Raw genomic sequence first — 22642 nt, forward strand, 5'->3', positions numbered from 1 at the left:
TTTTCTATATATAATATCATGTAATTGGTTCCTTTTGTTGGAAAGGGATATTAAGAAATCAAGATCCCAAGCCTGTAATCCCAGCACTTTGGGAGTCCGAGACAGGTGGATCACGAGGTCAGGAGATCGAGACCATCCTGGCTAACACGGTAAAACCCCGTCTCTACTAAAAAATACCAAAAACTAGCCGGGCGAAGTGGCGGGCGCCTGTAGTCCCAGCTACTCGCGAGGCTGAGGCAGGAGAATGGCGTGAACCCGGGAGGCGGAGCTTGCAGTGAGCTGAGATCCGGTCACTGCACTCCAGCCTGGGCAACAGAGCGAGACTCCGTCTCAAAAAAAAAAAAAAAAAAAAAAAAAGAAATCAAGATCCAGGTGCTAAGTGTACTCATAACTACTTTGATATAATTGCTTCTAGGACCTCTTAGCAGACAGAACTAGATAATACATACATACACACACATATATATATATTTATATATTAAAATCCTTGAATTCTTACTGATTCCACCAACTTTAATTCTATTAGGAAAACTGGAGGTGAAACTCTCCATGCTGCAAGTAGCAGTGCCCGAAAAGCCCCAGGGTGGGAAGCAAGAGGTATACTGTGATCGATTCTGTGGCTGGAGTAAGAAGTGGCGTAGAGATGACTTTGAACTGGCACACAAGATGTGTTCAGTATACTTAGTTTCCATAATAACAGTCTCCTTGTTTTCTTTCTACCTCTCTGGATACTGTTTTTTTGGATTCCTTTTTGAACTTCTGTTGCTCATGCCTTAAAAGCTGGGTGTTCATCTGGGTTCTGTAACAAGCCTATTGTCCTCTCAGCTCACTTTCTAGATTAGCTCATTGATTCTAATGCCTTCCGGTACCTTTTGGGTAATAGCTACAGCACACGTTTTCAGTGCTTCAGATAGGCCTATTTGACTACATACTAAATATCCAGGCTTCACTTGGATATTCTGTTGTTGCTAGTGTGTCAAAATGGAAATGTCCTAAACTCATCACCGTGGCCTATTTCACCCTTCCTCCCGGTTGTAACTAGGTTTTCTTCCTATTGCTCAATGGTTTCTTGTTGCCCAAACCAGAAACTGGACATCCCCATGGACTCCTGCCTCGCTTTCACACCCCCACATCCAAGTCCTCTTGATTCATTCTCCTAAATATGTCAAATATGTCCATTCATCTCCATCCTTATGGCCACTGCCTTAATCAGATCACTATTATCCCTCACTTGGATTACAGAGTGCTAATTGACCTCTCAAACCCATTCTTAGTCTTAGAACCATTACAAACTTCAGTTCTAAGTTTTAGTCTTGGCTGTGCCACTTATTAGCTATATGATCTTGGTCAGATTGCTTAATCGCTTTAGGACTCAGTTTCCTCATCTGTAATACAGAGGCAAGAATAGAACCTACTTCATAAAGTAGTTGTAAGACACATAAGAGGTGATGTAGTCAAAACTATTAGCGTATTGGCTGACTCATAGTAAATGATCAAGAAATGTTAGTTATTATCATGATCATCATTGCACGGTTATTCACCACACGGCCTCTGTTATTTCTCCAAATTCTTTTCTGATTGTTTCAGTCTTTCAGCTTTTCTGAACCTCTTCCTGTTGCTGCAGGGTCAAATCCTATCTTTTGCTTCCAGGCCTTCCCTCTGCTCCCTTTTCCTGGAATTCTCTTCTCCCTTGCCCCTTGCCCTCATTCATTCTAAGTTTATCCATCATTTTCTCTTGATTTGGTGTCATTTATCTGTGTTCCAATAACACTCTTTAACTTCCTTTACTGAGGCTTTTATCTCACTACGGGACTTGCCTACTTATTCGTTGGTCTCTCAAGTAAGTCCTGAGGTCAGGGACCAGTTTACCTTGTTTACTAATACAGGGCCTGACTTGATGAATGAGTGAATGAATGGGTGATGAATGGGCCATAGCGCCATCCTGGGTTTTCTGATCTCCTGTCTGGTATACTCCTGGTGAGAGCACTGCCTGGCCGCAGGAGTGGGGAAAGCTGAAGGTGGGCTTTCCCTGTACCATACCAGCCATTAGCAATTACTGCATTATTGGCTTCCCAGATTTTAGCTGACCAGTGATTGCCAGGACTATTCCTCTAGACATGAACATAGGGCTACCTTTTCTCTCTCTCTTTTTTTTTTTCCAGACAGAGTCTCTCTCTGTCGCCCAGGCTGGAGTGCAGTAGCGCCATCTCAGCTCACTGCAACCTCCACCTCCTGGGTTCAAGCGATTCTCCTGCCTCAGCCTCCTAAGTAGCTGGGACTACAGGCGCGTGCCACCATACCCGGATAATTTTTTGGTATTTTTAGTAGTGACGGGGTTTCGCCGTGTTAGCCAGCATGGTGTCAATCTCCTGACCTTGTAATCCGCCCGCTTCGGGCGCCCAAAGTGCTGGGATTACAGGCGTGAGCCGCCGCACCCGGCCTTTTTCTCTTAACCTCACCAACAGTCTGATGGCCCTTCTCTCACACGGGAACAGCTCTTGAACTTATCAACCTGTTATGACATCTGTTATCTCTAAACCCGAGTTTACTGTGTTATGGTTGCCTGGAAATGTTATATCAAATGTGTGAAATTGCCGACTATTGGTAATTTCATAAGGTTCATCCTATAGGTGCTTTTGTAAATTGGACCCATCTGACAAGCTAACTACTGTAACGCAAATTGTGAGTAGCTACAGATTGGAAAGGTGATGGAGTTGGCCAGGTGGGCCTGGGACAGCTGGAATTTGCGGTGGAGGTAGACACAAGTTAGCAAGATGGCTTAGAAGGCAGAAGAGAAGCCAGACTAAGGCTTCTCAACATTTTACTCTACTTAGAAGTGGAAACATTTGGTTCAGAGGGCCTTTGCCTTAGACTCCATAGGGGCAGGCCCAAGGCCGCTGAGGTGGATGAACTTGGCTGCCTCTGAGTGGGAACCAGGAGGCCTGATCCCCTACAAAGTCCCAGGTTCACGACCCCGCAGGCCCGAGCGACACCGTCGGCGCTGGGAGAAGAGAGCCACTGGGTGGCAGCAAAGGCACGCAGGTTTCTTCCGACAGAGGCGGTTCCTTAACATACTGTAGTTTCCTTCTTTTCAAACTCATTGCTCTAACACTCTTAGAAATTTACAGTGGTTTTATATTCTTGAATTAGACAGTGTGAGCAGAGACTCCGTTTGCCATTTCCTCTCAGAATTACATTGATGTTTTTCCTGCGAAAATTTTAACTTATTTTTCTCCCATGTTATTTCCAGGAATCCCAGACTTTTCCTTGCCCCGGAAAGGCCGTGTCCAGGGCGACCTGAGCCAGGAGCCGCAGGGGTGGGAAGCCGGCTGCAGGGCCGGACCCGGGAAGCCGCCTCAGGAGCCGCGAGGACTCGGGAACCCCGGGTGGGGCCGGCGTGCATTCGCCCGGCACCTCCGGCTGCTACGGTGGCGACCGCGATCTGATGCCCTGGAAAACACCTTTAGAACATGGCTTTTGGGGGAGGTGAATAGGGCAGAGTCCCCAAAGGACACCTCGCCGCATACCGGTTCTTGGTGCACTTTGTAAATGTCACCCCCGTGTCTCAAAACGAAAACATCCCTTTGTCTTCTAGCACCTTCCAGAACGGGGCAGTGGAAACTAGTGTTGGGACAAAGGAGGCGAGCAGGGCCTTTTCGGGGCTCACAGAGGACCCCTCGGAGGCGCGGCGGCGGGGGAGAGCGCGACAGTCCTCCAACCCCCGCCAACCGGGCAGGGGCCGCTCCCGAGGTGACAGAAGGAGGCGGGAGGTGGAGGAGAGAAGGTCCCGCCCCACCTCGCTCTCCTTTACGGGAAGTGATGTGGGGCCAGGCGGAAAATACCCGCCAAGAACCCAAAAAAGGCCAGCGGCGGGTGGACGCGGCGCGCGGGGACTCGAGCCGGGCGGGGACAGGACTGCGGGGCGAGCCAGGTGAGGGGGCCTGAGGAGCGGGAGGCTCGCGGCGGGTTCGGTCCCTCCGGGAGGACCGAGTGAGGCGTCCCCGTGGGGCCGTCCTGGGGCTGGGGTCGGAGGCTGAGCCGCCCTTTCTCCTCGCCTCCTGGCACCCGAGCCCGCCGGAAAAGTGGCTTCTCTCCCAGGCCCTCAGTGCAGACCCCAGTGATGACAATCGCCTGGTGCTGGTCAGGTGCGGTCCGGGGTCCGGCCAGGGTCTCAGGTCGCCTCCGGGTTGCATCCAGGTGCGAGGGTGCCCATCAGGGGTAGGAAACTTTCCTGGATGGAAAGGAGGAAAGTCCCCGACCTCCCGCACGCCCCCCAGTTCATTCCTCCCTCTTTAGCTTTCAGTTTAACTGTTTAACCCGGTTGCCCTCTCGGTGAGGGTCTGGACTGCAGACTGGCTGCGAGGGAGGGGCTCTCCCTTCTCCTGTCAGTTAGACAGCAAACTCTACCTGGCGGCCAGGCCCTGCCGTCGGGACTGGTGGTGGGCTGATGTGATGACAGGCTTTAGTAACTATTGCCAAAGCCTGTCTCTGTCCCAGTAGATCACCAGCTCAGCAAAGGCAGGCCTGAAGCGAAGGGAATTTTGTGAGCCCTGGACTGAGGAGCCTTCCCAGCCTTTTAGCTCCTGCTGGCCACCTGGGCCTGCATGGCCTCAGGGTCTTCTGCCACAGGGTCCTCTTCCTTACCCCTGCAGCTAACAGCTGTTCTTTCCTTCCCGATGGATTCTCACTTTTTATGGTTGGTTGATCAGTCAGATGTTGGAGTTGGGGGTAGAGGGATTATAGAGTTGCGCTATGTACGTTTTCTCTAATCATTGCTAATTAAATTTGTTGATTCTCCACTCACTGTTCTTGTTACTTTTTTTTTTTTTTTCCCGGCCTTCTTAAAAACTTGCTTTAGAGGGAAAATACAACCTGGAAAACAGTTTCTGCAGATGGTTAGAAGTGAAGAAAGGTTAATATAATGCCGAAGGAACTTGACTGAGGATCATTATTTTCTGTATTTTCTGTTGGTTTATGTTGTTTTATGTTTTCATTCCTACTTTTTTCTTCCTTCCTTTGTACCCTTCTCTCTTCCTCCCTCCCTCGCTTTTTTCCCTCCTTCCTTAATTTCTATGACCTGCTTTGATTTTTAATTTCATTGAAGTATATTTAATCTATTTTTCCTTTTTTTTTTTTTTGAGACAGAGTCTGATTCTGTCGCCCAGGTTGGACTGCAGTGGCGTGATCTTGGCTCACAACAACCTCTGCTTCCTGGATTGAAGTGATTCTTTTGCTTCAGACTCTAGAGTAGCTGGGATTACAGGCATGCGCCACCATGCTTGGCTAATTTTTGTATTTTTAGTAGAGGTAGGGTTTTGCTATGTTGGCCAGGCTGGTCTCAAACTCCTGACCTCAAGTGATCAACCCGCATCAGCCCAAAGTGCTGGGATTATAGGCTTGAGCCACCACACCCAGCCTGTTTTTCCTTTTGTTGTTTGTGCTTTTGATGTCAAATTTAAGAAAACATTGTCAAATTCAAGGTCATGAAGATTTATACTTATGTTTTCTTCTAAAAGTTTTATAGTTTTACCTCTTACATTTCATTCTTTGATCCATTTTAAGTTAATTTTTAAATATGGTGTGAGGTAGGAGGTCTAACTTCAGCCTTTGTGTGTGGATATCCAGTTCTTTCAGCACCATTTGTTTAAAAGACTGTTCTTCTTTGAATGGTTTTGGCACCTCTGTTGAGATAAATTGACATGAATGTAAAGGTTTCTTTCTGAACTGTCAATTCTATTCCATTGATCTGTATGTCTGTCCTCAAGCTAGTATCATACTACCTTGATTATTGTAGCTACATAGTGTTTTGAAATCAGGATATGTGAGTCCTTCAACCTTGTTCTTTTTCAAGATTGTTTTGAGTGTCCAGTTCCCTGAATTTCCATATGATTTTTTTTTTTTTTTGAGACGGAGTTTTGCTATTATTTCGCAGGTTGGAGTGCAATGGCACGATCTCAGCTCACTGCAACCTCCGCCTCCCAGGTTCAAGTGATTCTCCTGCCTCAGCCTCCTGAGTAGCTGGGATTACAGGCATGTGCCACCACGCCCAGATAATTTTGTATTTTTAGTAGAGACAGGGTTTCTCCATGTTGGTCAGGCTGGTCTCGGACTCCCGATCTCAGGTGATCTGTCTGCCTCAGCCTCCCAAAGTGCTGCGATCACAGGCATGAGCCACTGTGCCTGGCCTTCCATATGAAATTTAAAGTCAGCTTCTCAATTTCTGTTGTTTTGGTTCTAGAATAGATGTAAGGGTTTTGAAGTGAACAACAATCTCTAGGAGCCACACTTTTGAGTTTTCTCTCCCAAAGCTGCTTTTCCCCTAGTCTTCTCCATCTTAGTGAATGGCAACTTCACTCTTCCAGATGCTCACACCAGACATCCTGAAATCATTCTTGATTCTTTCTCTTATACCCCACATTACATTCCTCAGCAGGCTGAGTGTGGTGGCTCACGCCTGTAATCCCAGCACTTTGGGAGACAGGTGGACGGATCACAAGGTCAGGAGATCAAGACCATCCTGGCTAACACGGTGAAATCCCATCTCTACCAAAATACAAAAAATTAGCTGGGCATGGTGGTACGTGCCTGTAGTCCCAGCTACTTGGGAGGCTGAGGTGGGAGGCTGAGGCAGGAGAATCGCTTGAACCAAGGAGGCAGAGGTTGCGGTGAGCCGAGATGGCGCCACTGCACTCCAGCCTGGGCAACGTAGTGAAACTCCATCTCAAAAAAAAAAAAAAAAAATTCCTCAGCAAATCTCACTGATTCTACTTTAAGAATACATCTGACCAGGCACAGTGGCTCACGCCTGTAATCCCAGCACTTTGGGAGGCTAAGACAGGTGGATCATCTGAGGTCAGGAGTTCAAGACCAGGCTGGCAACATGGTGAAACCTCATCTCTACTAAAAATACAAAAATTAGCTGGGCATGGTCATGGGTGCCTGTAATCCCAGCTACCTGGGAGGCTGAGGCAGGAGAATCACTTGAACCTGGGAGGCGGAGGTTGCAGTGAGCCAAGATCACACCATTGCACCCCAGTCTGGGTGACTGAGACTCCATCTCAAAACAAACAAACGAACAAGCAAACAAAAAGAATACATCTAGGATGATAACCATTTTCCACCACTTCTGCTGCTTCCACCAAGTTCCTATCATCTCTGTCACCTGGATTACTGCAAAAGCCTCCTGAAGGACTTCCCTGCTTCCACCCTTACTGCTGCACACTCTATTCTTAAGGCAGCAGCCAGGGTCTATTATGTCACTCTGCTTGAAAGTCTCCAATGGCTTTTTATCTCAGAAGAGACAGAGTCCTCACCATGGTCTCTACAGCCCTTGCATGGAGTGTGGCTTCATCTGCTCTCACTCTTTCCTTTGCTGACTTCTGCTGCCGCCATACCTCAGGACCTTTGCCCTTGTTTCCTCTGCCTGGAATGCTCTTCCCCTCAGATGTCTGTGTGGCTTTCTTATATATTTCACTCAGGTGAAAAGTCATTTTTCTAGAGAGGCCTTCTTTGACCACCGCATCTAAAAGAGTATTTCTCACCCATCCCATCATTTTCTGCCCCCTTACCTTGCCTTGTTTTCTTTAGAGTATTTATAGTACTGTCATACACAAACCAGCACATACACACGATATTTGTCTTTCACTGATAGAAGACAAGCTCCATGATGGCCAGGAATCTGCCTTGCTCACTGTGATGTCCACAGCACATAGAATGGTTTCTGACATACATTAAGCGCTCAGAAAGATAGGTGCTGAACTAATGAAAAAGGGAACGGAAGATGGAGCAATAGGGATCATTCTGCCATTTCTCTCATCCAAGTACTAACCAGGCCCAACCCTGCTTAGCTTCCAAGATCAGAGGAGAACAGGTGCATTCAGGCTGGTATGTCTGTAGAGTGTTCTGCTGTTTCTTTCCTACTATTCTATCCATTTTTTTTTTCTAAGAGAAGCAACGTCTATAGATACACCAGCATCTCCTAAGTCTCTCATCTTCTGTCCTACTTTCCCAAAAATAATAGTCTTATCTTCCTTAAAAAGGGGAAGTTCAAATAAGTGGAAAGGTGAGGCTGTCGGTCCTTTCCACGGTGGCAGACCGGAACCCTCTGTTTGTATCCTGGGCAAACTGGGCAGGGCCATTCAGTGCCTATCTCCAGGGTGTTGTCCTCTTGTGCTGATTTAGGAAGAGTGAAGTTTTTTGGAAATTTAAGAAAATGGAAATTCGTTTCTTATGTATTTATTCAATAGAAACGGGGTTTCACCATGTTGACCAGGCCCCTGCGAAGGGAAATTGTCTTGCCATTGCTAAAACAAGATTGGTTCTTGAAGAGAGTAATTTATCCTTTCTATAGCCTTCACTTTTTATGCCCCATGCAGATTTTGCTTGGACCGTATTTGTTCTTCTGCTTCTTGGTCAGGAAGTTTGAGTTTATGATTTGGTTTCCCCAAGTGCAGACAGGAGCCCTGAGCTGGAGGCAGAGATAAGGGGTCTGTCATTTACCTGTGTTCATAGGGTAAGGTGTGTGGAGTAGAGAGCATTCAGCTCTGTTTGGACACTCTCGTTGTGCAGGTACTTGTATGACTGAGGTCTAGGAACACTCATATTTGATTTAGTGTCAAGTAAAATTAGATGCCTCTCTTACTCAAGAGGAATGCTGAAAGTTTTGTTCCTCCTTTCCTGTTTTTTGTTTGTTTGTTTTTCCTCTGTATATGTTGCCTTAAACAGAAGGTTACCATGTAGTGCTTTAGTCAGCCAACCTCCCATGTGTATGGAGTGAAGAGTTTTGATTCTAATGTGGGGATAGAGGTGGGGTGCCAGATTTAGCAAACTAAAAAAAGTTAAATATTGCAGATAAACACTGAATAATTGTTTCCTATATCTTATGCATTATTTGGGACATGCTTTTACTAAAAAATTGTTCTTTATTCCAAAGTGCATATTTAACTGGGTGTCTTGTTTTGTGTCTGGCAGCCCTAGTTGGAGGTTATGTTTATGCATAGAAATTGCATCGATCGTGAAAATGTCCAAAGAATGATTGAGCCGTGGCTGATTTTTAGTGATTGTGCATGTATCCAAAAGAGAGGATTTGTAAACCCAAGAAGTATTAGAATTAGAAGGAAGTTAGAGAACATTTCATTTATCTCTAGTCTTTTATAGTTAAGGGAATTTACTCCAGAGAGGTTAAGTCACTTTGTCAAAGTCACATAGAGTTAGTGGCAGAGCTGGACATGGGACTGTGGGACCAGCGGTGGTTCTGCTGCATAATCCCGTCCCTTAAGAGGTCATGAAAAAGTTGCTTATGTTTTCATGTTGACCTTTAATCACATCTGTAGCCATCCACTCAAGATCACCTCATTATCATACTGTCCTTCAGTCCCCAGATCCAACATGTGGCAGTCAAAGCCATTCTCATGAGACACCTTGACTTTTCTCTGAGGGCTACATGACTGTTGAAAGCCCCACGTGGTTCTCTTCCCTGCTGTTATGCCAGAAAGCCTGTAGTTCAATGTATTTTTTTTTTTTTTTTTTTGAGATGGAGTCTCGCTGTGTCTCCCAGGCTGGAGTGCAGTGGCACGATCTCAGCTCACTGCAAGCTCCGCCTCCCGGGTTCATGCCATTCTCCTGCCTTGGCTTCTTGAGTAGCTGGGACCACAGGCGCCCGCCACCATGCTGGGCTAATTTTTTTGTATTTTCAGTAGAGACGGGGTTTCACCCTGTTAGCCAGGATGGTCTCGGTGTCCTGACCTTGTGATCTGCCAGCCTCCGCCTCCCAAAGTGCTGGGATTACAGGCGTGAGCCCCTGCGCCTGGCCTATTTTTATTTTGTTTATGGTTTTGTTAACACTTTTGACCCTCTTGAGTATTTATTGTAAGGTGCTTTGATTAAGGTGGTCTTACTGAGTATAATTCCGCAACAACTAAGTGTTGTCTTATGGGAAGCCTGCTTGCTTTGAGTGGCCTATTCCCACGAAACTCCTCACCCCTTTTTATTTTGGTAGAATGAATATGGAAGATATACATATGACAAGGACCAAGGTAGATAGACAGGTATATGTGACTTGCTTACTAGAGATCTGTTCTTTTTAAACAATATTTTATTATTTTTTATTACAATTATTTGTACCTCTTTAAAAGAAAGCAGCCTTGAAAGTGAACATGCTTTCTCTAACTGCTATTTGAATACCATATTTCAGAACCACTAATCTTGTTTTTTCATAGTCTGGTTGGTTAATTCATATAAAGTCTTACCAGCTGCCAGGTCAAAGCATAATAATAAAATTGGTTGCCAAGAGACTGAAAAACCTGTTCATCCTTATTTGCTACAGTTTATCTACCTTGGCCTGATCCCAACCTCATGGGAGGCTGGTCAGGTCCTATCAGGGTATGGCTGAATACTAATCTCCTGTGTATTTGTATCTTTAAAAGCAAAGACAAGGTCTAAATCAGCTAGTTAAACATGATAATAGGATACTTTTATTCTTGCTGTACTAGCCCTAATAAGAGGGGAAATGAAACATACAGAAATAGGTCATGGCTTAAATGTTCATTTGCAATACCAAAGAGTTTTAAAATATAACCTATGATTGTGGTCAGGATTTCTTTGTTTCTTGCTAAGAAATCATTATGAAAATAGTGATTTTCATAATACATCTCATCATTACAAGGAAACAACTCCAAGAATGAGTGAAGAGGTCTAGCGGTCCTTGAAAAGATAAGGCATTGTCCTCACAGTCAAATACTAGAGACCTAATGTGACTTTTCCCGTTAGGGACAAGGTCAGCTGTCCCAGGCCCCACGTCTGCCCTAGGCACAGAGGGCTGTGTAGTGAAGTGGGCTGTGATATTTCCTCAGGCGGTGGCTCGTTCCTGTGTTCCGGAGCTCCTGCTTGAATGTGGAAGAATCAACGCAGTCAGGAATCAGTAGGTCGGTTTTTAGTCTCCATATTCCTGATTATTAACTATGTGATATCACACCAGTATCTCTCAGTTGGGGTTGATTTTCTCGCCTGCCCCACCCCACATGGGACATTTAGCAATGCCTGGCGACGTTTTTGACTGTCACAACTGGGGAGTAACTCCTGGCATTTAGTGGGTGGAGGCCAGGGATGCCGCAAAACATTCCCAGTACACAGGACAGCCCCCAGCAAAGGATTATCCTGCCTAAAATGTCAACAGTGCCGAGGCTAAGAAACCCTGCATTAGACAAACCTCTTTGGCTTGCAGTTTCCCAAGTTACACGTTCTCGCCATCATGTAAAACTAAGCCTAACTCTACCACTGTTGTCTTTCTAACCTCTCCCTCACCCCAATTCTTTTTTCTTTTTTCTTTTTTTTTTTTTTTTTTTTTTTGAGACGGAGTCTGGCTCTGTCGCCCAGGCTGGAGTGCAGTGGCCGGATCTCAGCTCACTGCAAGCTCCGCCTCCTGGGTTCCCTCACCCCAATTCTAAGTCAGTAAATATGGGGTAGGGCTCAGCCTGTTATTTATTTATTTATTTATTTATTTATTTATTTATTTATTGTCTCCACACGGGCTTCTGATGGGCAGTTGCAGTTGAGGCTGAGAACCACTGCCCCCAGGGATCATGCGAAATGGGGTTCTCGTGGAGGTGCCAGGTTGGCCATAAGAGAGGAGTGGACCCTCTCGGAACAGCCTACCAGCAGGAGGAAGTGAGAGGCCTGTCTATTGCGTGCTTCCACGTGAGCAGAAGCCACATGCATGAGCGACCACAGAGAACATGTACCTGAAGGGTTACACAGGGACTTGGGCTCTCAGTTTCTGCACGATAAGCTCTCAGCTGCCGGGAATGTCTACTTCCCAGCTTTCCGGCTGACCACCATACCCTGGAAAGGAAATGATAAAACGGGACAGTTTCTTTATTAACACCCTGATTCTAGCTTCACTAGAGCTTCTCTGGGAGGTTGAAAATCAGTAACAAAAAACCTCACCCTGAGTCATCAGCCCATTTTGCCACCCAGATAAGGAAACCACATTTGTTACACTTACAGAATTGTGTAATTTAAGAGCTGGTAGGGACCTTGGAAATTGTAGCTCAGGCTCCCCTCCCAGAAGTCCAGAGCTGTACCTCAGGTCACGTGGCTCATTGATGGCAGGGATGGTTCCAGAAGCCTGGTCTGCTGGTTCCCTGGTGTGTTCTTTTTATGTTCTTATTCTAATATTTCTTGATTGGAACCAGTGGTACTGTGGACAATCCAAAATTGTGTGTATTGTTCAAAGGAAGTGACTTCTAGATGGAACTTTGCTAACACCCAGAGTCTCTTCCTTGAACTCCTCTGAAATATGTTAGGAGGCAAAACAAGTATATCATGATTTCCCTGTGTTAAAGCAGTGCAGAAATACCCAAGTGCCTTCTCTGTGCCAGCTGCTGGTTAAAGGCCTGTACTGCTACTTTTCCGTTCCAATTCTTGCGCCTCCCTGCCATAGCCCATTTTTCACACAAAGCCAGTGATGTCCAAAAAAAAGGAATTCACACTCCTGAGGAGCATGAAACAAAATTTTAAAAAGTTAAAGGAATTCAGGTCATATCCTTCTGCTTAAAATCCCCTAGTTGCTTTCATTGTAGTAGGTGTGAGATCCACATAGGTAGCTGTGGTCTGTAAGGGCCTCTAGTTTCCTTTTTTTCCCTTCTCCCTTCCTTTCCTACTTTCCCTTCTCCCTTCCGTTCCCCCTTCCCTTCTCCCTTCCTTCCCTTCCTTTCTTTTCTATCTTCCCTTCCCTTCTTTCTTGTCTTTGTCACCCAGCTCACTGCAGCCTCAACATCCTGGGCTCAAGTGGATCCTCCTACCTCAGCCTCCCAAGTAACTAGGACCACAGGAACATGTCACCATGCTGGGCTAATTTTTGTATTTTTAGTAGAGATGAGTTTTTACCATGTTGGCCAGGCTGGTCTTGAACTCCTGACCTCAAGTGATCTGCCTGCCTTGGCCTCCCAAAGTGCTGGGATTACAGCTGTGAGCACTTCGCCCATCCTGGACTTTATTTTTAAAATGAAATCAGAATGCCAGTTTATTGATACATGAGAAATGGAACTGCTAAGCATAATAGATTCCTTTCTTTGAAGACAGCGTATGCTTCCTATAGGAAAAATATCCAGGTGAAGCAGATATAAAAGGAGAAAGCTACTGGGTAAGTATAGACTCAGCACCCAGTGAATTGGAAATCAAAAAGACCCAAGAGCTTTGATGCTGGAGAAAGATTACCATGTTAATGGCTCCTCAAAACTGGCTGGATGTGAAAATTGCACAGGAAGCTTTTGTTTAAAACATACCCACAAAAGAGTGTAAATTGGTTCAACTATTGTGGAAGACAGTGTGGTGATTCCTCAAGGATCTAGAACTAGAATTACCATTTGACCCAGCAATCCCATTACTGGGTGTATACCCAAAGGATTATAAATCATGCTACTATAAAGACACGTGCACACATATGTTTATTGTGGCACTATTCACAATAGCAAAGACTTGGAACCAACTCAAATGTCCATCAATGATAGATTGGATTAAGAAAATGTGGCACATATACACCATGGAATACTATGCAGCCATAAAAAAGGAGGTGTTTATGTCCTTTGCAGAGACACGGATAAAGCTGGAAACCATCATTCTCAGCAAACTGTCACAAGGACAGAAAACCAGACACCGCATGTTCTCACTTATAGGTGAGAATTGAACAATGAGAACACTTGAACACAGGGCAGGGAATATCACACACTGCAGCCTGTTGTGGGGTGAGGGAAGGGGGAGGGATAGCATTAGAAGAAATACCTAATGTAAATTTTGAGTTGATGGGTGCAGCAAACCAGCATGGCACATGTACACCTATGTATCAAACTTGCATGTTGTACACATGTACCCTAGAACTTAAAGTATAATAATAATAATTAAAAAAAACATACCCACAAGGAACAACAACACATTTTTCAGTCTCTCCTTTGGAGATTCTAATTTATTAGGTTTGTGGTGAGGGCTCGGGAATCTATGTTTTATTTAAAATACTGCTGTAGTGATTGATGGTGGACAGCCTGGTTTGGGAACCAGTGCCTAGCTCACCTTTACTTCCAGCATGAGTAAACTCAGGCTGGAAGAGATCATATGTCTCATGCAGAGTCACACAGCAAGTGAGTGGGAAGATAGAATTCAAATCTCCCTGTCCTCTGTATGCATCGTTCAAACAACATAGTAAGATTCTCAGGGACAGAGGCAGCACAGCCTCGGAAATTGTTGGTTTCTTAGTTTTTTCCTCTATATACATGTAACTAACCAGTCTAGTGTCAAACAGGAAATATACACAGCATAGTTTTTTTTTTGTTTTGTTTTGTTTTATTGCAAAGTGTCAGATTAGGACCAGTAACATCAGCACCACCTGGGAACTTAGAAATGCAGATTTTCAGCCCCACTCCAGACCTACTGAATCTGAAACTCTGGTGGGGCCTACAGCCTGTGTTTTAAAGCCATCTAGGTGACTCTGATGCACCCTGAAGCTTGAGAATCACTGTCTGCAGGAACATTTCATAACTCAATCGCTGGTTAAAGCTGCTGACCTCGGCCTTTGTAGTTGATGAGTCATTAACATTGAGGCCTTAACTTTCCTAGCTATCTGCTTTCCTTGGTGATATTTATTCAAAACAGAAACTATTGTCGTAAGTCTTCATTAGAGACGGAGTCTCGCTCTGTCGCCCAGGCTGGAGTGCAGTGGGGTGATCTCAGCTCACTGCAAGCTCCACCTCCCAGGTTCACCCCATTCTCCTGCCTCAGCCTCCCGAGTAGCTGGGACTACAGGCGTCTGCCACCACACCTGGCTAATTTTTTGTAGTTTTAGTAGAAACGAGGTTTCACTGTGTTAGCCAGGATGGTCTCCATCTCCTGACCTCGTGATCTGCCCACCTCGGCCTCCCAAAGTGCTGGGATTACAGGCTTGAGCCACCGCACCCGGCCGGGAATGGACTTTTATTGAGCACTTGCCGTATGTGAGGCACTGTGTGTGAGGCTATTATTTGTTTCATTTAATTCTCACATCCACCTTGCTAGGTCAGTGTTATTATCCCTATTTTACAGATTTGGTATCTGAGGCTAGTAGAAGTTAGATATAATCTTGATGTACAGGCTATTTGCCTAACTATAGTTGTACATTTTTGCCATCTGTTGTCTCCCTAGAACAGTGGCTTACAAGCTTGATTGCGTATAACCAGAACGCCCCTGGGAAGCTTGTTATAAATGCAAATTCCCTAGGCCTCCCTTGCAGAGATCCTAATTCGGAGGCCTGGATGGGACCCAGAATTTTGAATTTTCCTCAAATACCCTAGGTGATTCTGCGCCAGTCCTAGATCCATTTTCACCTGCCCTAATTGGTTGACCAGTTGCCCCTCAAGGCTTCTCTGAAGTTCTGTGTTCTCCTGTGTTTTGTGCTCACAGGCCTTGGACACTGGTTGGAGAAGAAATATGAGTATGGGAGAAGAGGCCATGGGAGCCTTTATTAAGAGTCTTATCTGCCCGGCTCTTTCTGCTGTCTCTGCTGCTGCTTAGAGGGTTCCTAGGCCATATTTTGGCTTTGAGTAACTTGTGATGCTTTCCATTATCTATCCCAAAGTTTGTAACTGTTCTTATAGCAACTTTGCCCTTGTGTCTGTGGGGTGCATAGATGTGAGCCATTTCCTTCAGGCTGTCATTAATAACTGTGGAGTAGGGAGTTGCTTCAGCTTTTGAGGTCAGAAATGGTATTTCATCTGTTTGGTGATAAAAGCCCTTATTTTTCAGGGATAGAATTGACATATATAGTGAATGATTTGGCTTAGAACTTAGAAATGCAGATGCAGATGTTCAGCCCCATGCAAATGTACTGAATTCACTAAATAATTAGAAGACTGAATAATCTGGTGCTATTATGAAGGAAAAAAGTGAAATGGAAATTAAAAACAAATTTCAGATATGATGCCTGATGTCCTTTGTGAGGTGACAGGCTGATTTCTGTCTACAAGTTTAGAAGCAGCTACTAACATAAATAACCCAGGGATCCCATAGTGTAAAAGAGTCATGTCTATGAAAAGATAGTGGAAATCGGCCAGGCTTTTGTCCAGTAGAGAAATCAGAAATGTTAAACTATTAAATTTCTTTAATATGTCTTAGTCCCTGAAACAAAATGTGTATTACAAAATGGGAAGGAAATTCACAAAAGCAAACATTGCAGCTTCCTGAAGTCCACTATATATAAAGCAAATTATAGGTTATGTTTCTAAGAATACTTTCTTTTTTACCTGATACTAGAGTTGATAATAACAATATGCAAGTGAATATAATAGCTACAGCTACCATATGTGTCAAGAATTATACAAACACTTTCTCATTTAATCCTCAAGAATCTTACAAAGCAGATATTATCCTTCATTATACAGATGATGAAACAGGCTCAAGAGGATGAAGTAATTTGCCCAATGCTGGGATATGGTTTCCAGGGATTCAGGACTTTCAGTGCTATAACTCAGACGGTCTCCACTAAACTGGGTTGGTTGGTCCCACCAAGTGTCACCCAACCTGCTGACCCACAGTTAATAGTAAGGCCAAAGGGTTCTGAGTTAGACAGTGGTTAATATACTGAAAATTGCCAACCTGCCTCACAGAGCAACTTTCAGAACATTTTTTGGTGCCCATTTTTCTTCATTTTACACACAGTTCTAATAATCTGGGTTATTTGGTTTCCAGGTGCCTTGTCAATTAAAAACAGTGCATCGGAAGGGGTAGGGGTTGACCCAGGAAGGCACACGGATTACTGTGGTGAGGGATAGCTGCCTGACTGATAGCAAAGGTGAGGGCAGGGAGAAGGAAATATAAATTAACAAAAGACACGAAATCAATACAGTGGTCAGGAGCCATTTATTATGGAGGCAAACATACATTAAAAAGAATAGCTATTATTGAACATTTCCTTTGTGTCAAACACAGTTTTAGGCATTTTATAGGTATACATAATTAAATCCATGCAAAGTAATCCTATTATTATTCCTGTTCCACAGATGAGGCAACTGAGACAGAAAGGTTAAGTAATTTGCTCAAGGTCACATGGCCTGTGAGTGGTAAAGTTGAGAATTAAAGTCATACAGTCTGTCTCCAGACTCAGATCCTCAACATCCTACTTCAGTGTAGGTCCTAGGTCTTGAGGACGTAGCATGGCAAGTTAGTGAGGTTTATTGTGATGTCCTGAATCCTCCAAGAAAAAAAAAAAAAAAACCCATGGGCATTAAATTTTATTTTGTAATAATTAATTTTTAAAAATTTACCAAAGCTTTTTTTTTTTTTTTTTTTTTTTGGGAGACAGAGTCTCGCTATGTCACCCGGGCTAGAGAGCAGTGGCGTGATGTTGACTCACTGTAACCTCCGCCTCCCTCGTTCAAGTGATTCTCCTGCCTCAGCCTCCTAAGTAACTGGGATTACAGGTGTGTGCCATCACACCTAACTAATTTTTGTATTTTTAGTAGAGACGGGGTTTCCCTATGTTGGCCAGGCTGGTCTCAGACTCCTGGCCTCCAGTGATCTGCCCACCTCTGCCTCCCAAAGTTCTGGGATTACAGATATGAGACACCATGCCCTGCCAAATTTACCAAAGTTATACATGGACATTGTTCTACAACGCCTGTTACAAAAAACCAGTAGACTCCTCTCCCCCAGCCCATTTCCTGCTCCCCAGAGTTAACCAGTGAACTCTTGCAGTAGTTTACACATCTAGTCTCTAAATGACATGTTTCTATTCCTATGGTCAGTTTTTCAGTTTTAGTCATTATCTGTCGATACTTTATTACAGAAGAAGAGAATTTAGCTCATTCCTCCATCCACCCCTGCTACAAGTGTACCATTTTCATCTCCTCTTTCTTACCTGAGTTTGTTCATTTGTTCCTACATTTGTTTGTTCATTCTTTCCTTCCCCTACTCAACAGTTTATTTTTACTTTATGGAGGTATTATTGACAGATAAAAGGCTATACATATTTAATATATAGATCTTGATGAATTTGGGGATAATTATTCACCCATGAAACCATCGCCACCATCAAGGCCATAAACATATCCGTCATCTCCCAAAGTTTTATCCTGCCTCCTTTATTATTATTATTGCTTTGTGTGTGTGTGTGTGTTTTAAGAACAATTAACACTGGACCTATCTTCTTAGCAGGTTTCAGTATATAATACAGTATTAGTATTATATAGACATTATGCTGTATAATAGCTTTTCAGAACTTATTTATTTTTGCATAACTGAAGCTTGTTCCCTTTAACTGTGACCTTCCCATTTCCCCTTCCTCCCAGTCCCTGGCAACCATCATTCTGCTCTCTGCTTCTGGGAGTTTGAGTATTTTTTTTTTTAATTAGATTTTTTTCTTTTAGAAACAAGATCTTGCTGTGCTGCCCAGGCTGGAGTGCAGTGATGTGATCATAGCTCACTGCAGCCTTGAAGTCATGGGCTCAAGCAATTATTGTGCCTCAGCCTCTTGAGTAGCTGGGGCTACAGGAGTGGCCACCATGCGTGTAGAGTTTGACATTTTAGATTCTATATATTAAATATATGGAAGATCACATAGTATTTTTCTTTATGTGTCTGGCTTATTTAACTTAGTCTAATAGCTTCCACACCTATCCGTATTGTCACAGATGGCAGGATTTCTTTCTTTTTTAACGCTGAATACTTTTCCATTGTATGTATAGACCACATTTTCTTCATTTATTCATTGTGAATGGACATTTAGGTTGCTTCTAAGTCTTGGCTATTGTGAATAATGCTGCAGTGAACATGGGAGTACAGATACCACTTAGAAATCCTGATTTCAATTCTTTCGGATGTATTATACCCAGAAGGAGGATTGCTAAATCCTATGGTATTCTATTTTTAAAATTTTTGAAAAAATTATTTTAAAGAACCTCCATAATGTTTTCCATGGTGGCTGTACCACTCTGTATTCCCACCAACAGTGTACAAGGGCCCCTTTTCTCCATATCCTTGCCAACACTTACCTCTTGTTTTTTTTTTTTCTTCTAATTGGCCATCCCAGCAGATGTGAGGTAATCAAAATCATTGTGGTTTTGATTTGCATTTCTCTGATGATTAGTGATGTCGAGCACTTTTTCATATACTTGTTGACCATTTTTTATGTATTCTTTGAAAAAATGTCTATTCAGGTATTTTGCCCATTAAATTTTTTTTTCTTTTGGGTGTGTTTTTGGTATTCAGTAGTATGAGGTTCTTGTATATTTTGGATATTAAACCCTTATCAGATTTACATTTTTTTTTTCCTTCTATACGTTGCCTTTTCTTTCTTTCTTTTTTTTTGTTTTTTGAGGTGGAGTGTCATTCTGTCACCTGGCTGGAGTTCAGTGGCACGACCTCCGCTCACTGCAACCTCTGCCTCTGGACTCAAGTGATTCTCGTGCCTCAGCCTCCTGAGTAGCCAGGATTACAGGTGCCTACCACCATGTCCAGCTAATTTTTGTATTTTTAGTAGAGATGGGGTTTTGCCATGTTGGTCAGGCTGGTCTCAAAGTCCTGCCCTCAAGTGATCTGCCTCTGGGCTCCCAAAGTGCTGGGATTACAGGTGTGAGCCACCATGCCCGGCCATTTTATTGTGGCCTTTCCATTTTATTGTTTCCTTTGCTGTGCAGCAGCTTTAGTTTGATGTAATCACACTTTTTTTGGTCTTTTTTTTTTTTTTAAGATGGAATCTCACTTTGTCACCCAGGCTGGAGTACAATGGAACAATCTCAGCTCACTGCAACCTCTGCCTCCTGGGTTCAAGTGATTCTCCTGCCTCATCCTCCCAAGTAGCTGGGATCATAGGTGCGCACCACCATGCCCCAGTTAATGTTTGTATTTTTAGTAGAGACGGGGTTTCACCATGTTGGCCAGGCTGGTCTTGAACTCCTGACCTCAAGTGATCTACCTACTTTGACCTCCCAAAGTGCTGGGGTTACAGGCGTGAGCCACTGTACCTGACTGGATTATTTAGAGTATCTCTTATTATTCTTTGTACCTCTGTGGTATCAGTTGTAACACCTCCTATTTCATTTACAATTTTATTAATTTGAGTTTTTACTCTTTTTTTAGACTAGGTAAAGTTTTCTCTCTCTCTCTGTCTCTCTTTCTCTCTCTCTCCGCCTCAGTAAAATACAATTTATTTAATTTTTTGAGGACGGATTCTTGCTGTGTTACCCAGGCTGGAGTGCAGTGGTGCAATCTCAGCTCAATGCAACCTCTGCTTCCCAGGTTCAAGTGATTCTCCTGTTTCAGCCTCCCAAGCAGCTGGGATTACAGGCACCCGCCACCACGCCCGGCTAATGTTTGTATTTTTGGTAGAAATGGGGTTTCGCCATGTTGCTCAGGCTGGTCTCAAACTCCTGACCTCAGGTGATACCCGCCTCGGCCTCCCAAAGTGTTGGGATTATAGGCATGAGCCACTGCGCCCAGCCAGTTTTGTCAATTTTATTTTTTCAAAAAATAGTTAGTTTTATTCATCTTTTCTTTCTTTTCTGGTTTTTTTTTAAAATTTTTTTGGTCTCTATTGAATTTTAGCTCCAATCTTTATTATTTCATTCTTTCTTCTAACTTTGGGCTTATTTTGTTCCCTTTTTTCTAGTTTGTTGCAGTATAAACTTAGGTTGTTTACTGAAGATCTTTCTTTTTTCTTAATGGAGGCCATTTATCACTGTAAACTTCCCTCTTAAAACTGCGTCTGCTGAATCCCATAAAATTTTGATGTGTTATATTCTATTTCCATGTATCTCGAGATTAAAAAAAATTCCTTTTGATTTTATTTGACCAAGTAGCTGTTCAGGATTATGTTACTGAATTTCCACATATTTGCGAAATTTTCAGTTTTCTTCCTGTTATTGATTTCTAGTTACATGTTGGTGTGGTCAGAAAAGATACTTAGTATGATTTCAATCTTCTTAAATTTGTTGAGACTTGTTTTGTGGCCTACTATATGTTCTATCCTGAAGAATATTCCATGTGCACTTGAGAATAATGTATATTCTCCTATAGTTGGATAGAAAGTTCTGTATGTGCCTGTTAATTCTATTTGTTCTATAATATTGTTCAGACCTGCCATTTCCTTATTGATTTTCTATCTGGATGATCTGTTCATTGTTGAAATTAGGGTATTCAAATCCCTTACTATTATTGTATGATTATCTATTTCTCCTTTCAGTTTGGTTAGTATTTGCTTTATATATTTAGGTACTTTGATGTTGGGTGCCTACATGTTTACAACTGTTATATCTGCTTGATGAATTCACCTCCTTGTCACCACATAACTACCTTCTTGGTCTCTTGGGACTGTTTTTTACTTGAAGTCTATTCTGATATAAGTATAGTCACCCCTGCTTTCTTTTGGTTTCTATTTGCATGAAATATTTTTTTCCATCCCTTCACTTCCAGTCTGTCTGCCCTTAAATCTAAAACGACTCTCTTTCAGGCAGCAAATAATTGTATCTTATTTTTTATATATATTCTGTCATTCTATGCCTTTTGTTTTTATTTATTTATTTATTTATTTGAGACGGAGTCTTGCTCTGTCGCCCGGGCTGGAGTGCAGTGGCCGGATCTCAGCTCACTGCAAGCTCCGCCTCCCGGGTTCACGCCATTCTCCTGCCTCAGCCTCCCCAGTAGCTGGGACTACAGGCGCCCACCACCTCGCCCGGCTAGTTTTTTTGTATTTTTAATAGAGACGGAGTTTCACTATGTTGGCTAGGCTGGTTTTGAACTGAGCTCAAGTGATCTGCCCGCCTTGGCCTCCCAAAGTGCTAGGATTACAGGCAAGAACCACCATGCCCAGCCTCTATGTCTTTTAATTGGAGAATGTAATACATTCACATTTCAAGTAATTATCGATAGATAGGGACTTACTATGCCATTTTGCTCATTATTTTCTATTTGGTAGTTCTTTCTTTCTTTTCTTAAAAAGCTGAGCTGCTTTTTAAGCAGATGACCACCATTCTGTCTGTTTTGAGTCCCGATTTTACGGTCCCCCGAATTCCAGAAGTTTTGGGGTTCTGAATCCCTGAGACTTTCTGGAGATTCTGTGATGAGTTCCTTCTTGGATTTCCCTACTGGCAGATAAAGAGTCAGCTTTCCGAGGTCTGTTAATCAGTTACCTCTAGTCCATCTACTCTCTAGCCTCTACCATTTTGTTGCTTCCACTACCTGATCTTTGTCCTTGTGAGTTTATGTCTAAAAGAAATAAAACATTCTTTATTGTTATCTTAGTGAGATTTTGGGAGGAAGCAGAACCACATGTACATGCTGAGCATGCCATCTTTATTCTGAAGTCTGAAAGATATTTTAGAAAGATTTTAATGCAAAAGCATCCAAAAAAGGTTTTATTGCTTTAAGCAGACTACGAAAAATGGTATTGTTGTAATAATTTTACTTGCTATTCAAATTATAGTTCCAGAGTTAGGAATGTCGGTATTACCTGGGCATCACCTGGGTGCTTACTCGAAATACAGACTCCTGGGCCCCCTACAGAAATTATTTATTTTTTTATTTTTTGAGACGGAGTCTCGCTCTGCCGCCCAGGCTGGAGTGCGGTGGCGCCATCTCGGCTCACTGCAAGCTCCGCCTCCTGGGTTCACGCGATTCTCCTGCCTCA

General features: G+C 43.4%; 1 protein-coding gene across 2 annotated transcripts in view; it reads left to right on the forward strand.

Annotated features, from left to right (window-relative positions):
* The first annotated feature begins 3803 nt into the window (after positions 1-3803).
* Positions 3804-22642, forward strand: part of LOC116268509 (ras-related protein Rab-27A) — an 86722-nt gene continuing 67883 nt past the window's right edge. Inside the window, exons 1-2 of one of the 2 annotated variants that reach the window (XM_031668654.1) lie at positions 3844-3931; positions 10851-10922. The gene's annotated coding sequence lies outside the window, so the exon portion shown is untranslated. Of the gene's footprint in view, positions 3932-10850; positions 10923-22642 lie in introns of both variants that reach the window. The other variant, XM_031668653.1, reaches the window with a different exon arrangement.

Source organism: Papio anubis, chromosome 7 (genome assembly GCF_008728515.1).
Source record: "Papio anubis isolate 15944 chromosome 7, Panubis1.0, whole genome shotgun sequence".
NCBI classification, from domain to species: Eukaryota; Metazoa; Chordata; class Mammalia; order Primates; family Cercopithecidae; genus Papio; species Papio anubis.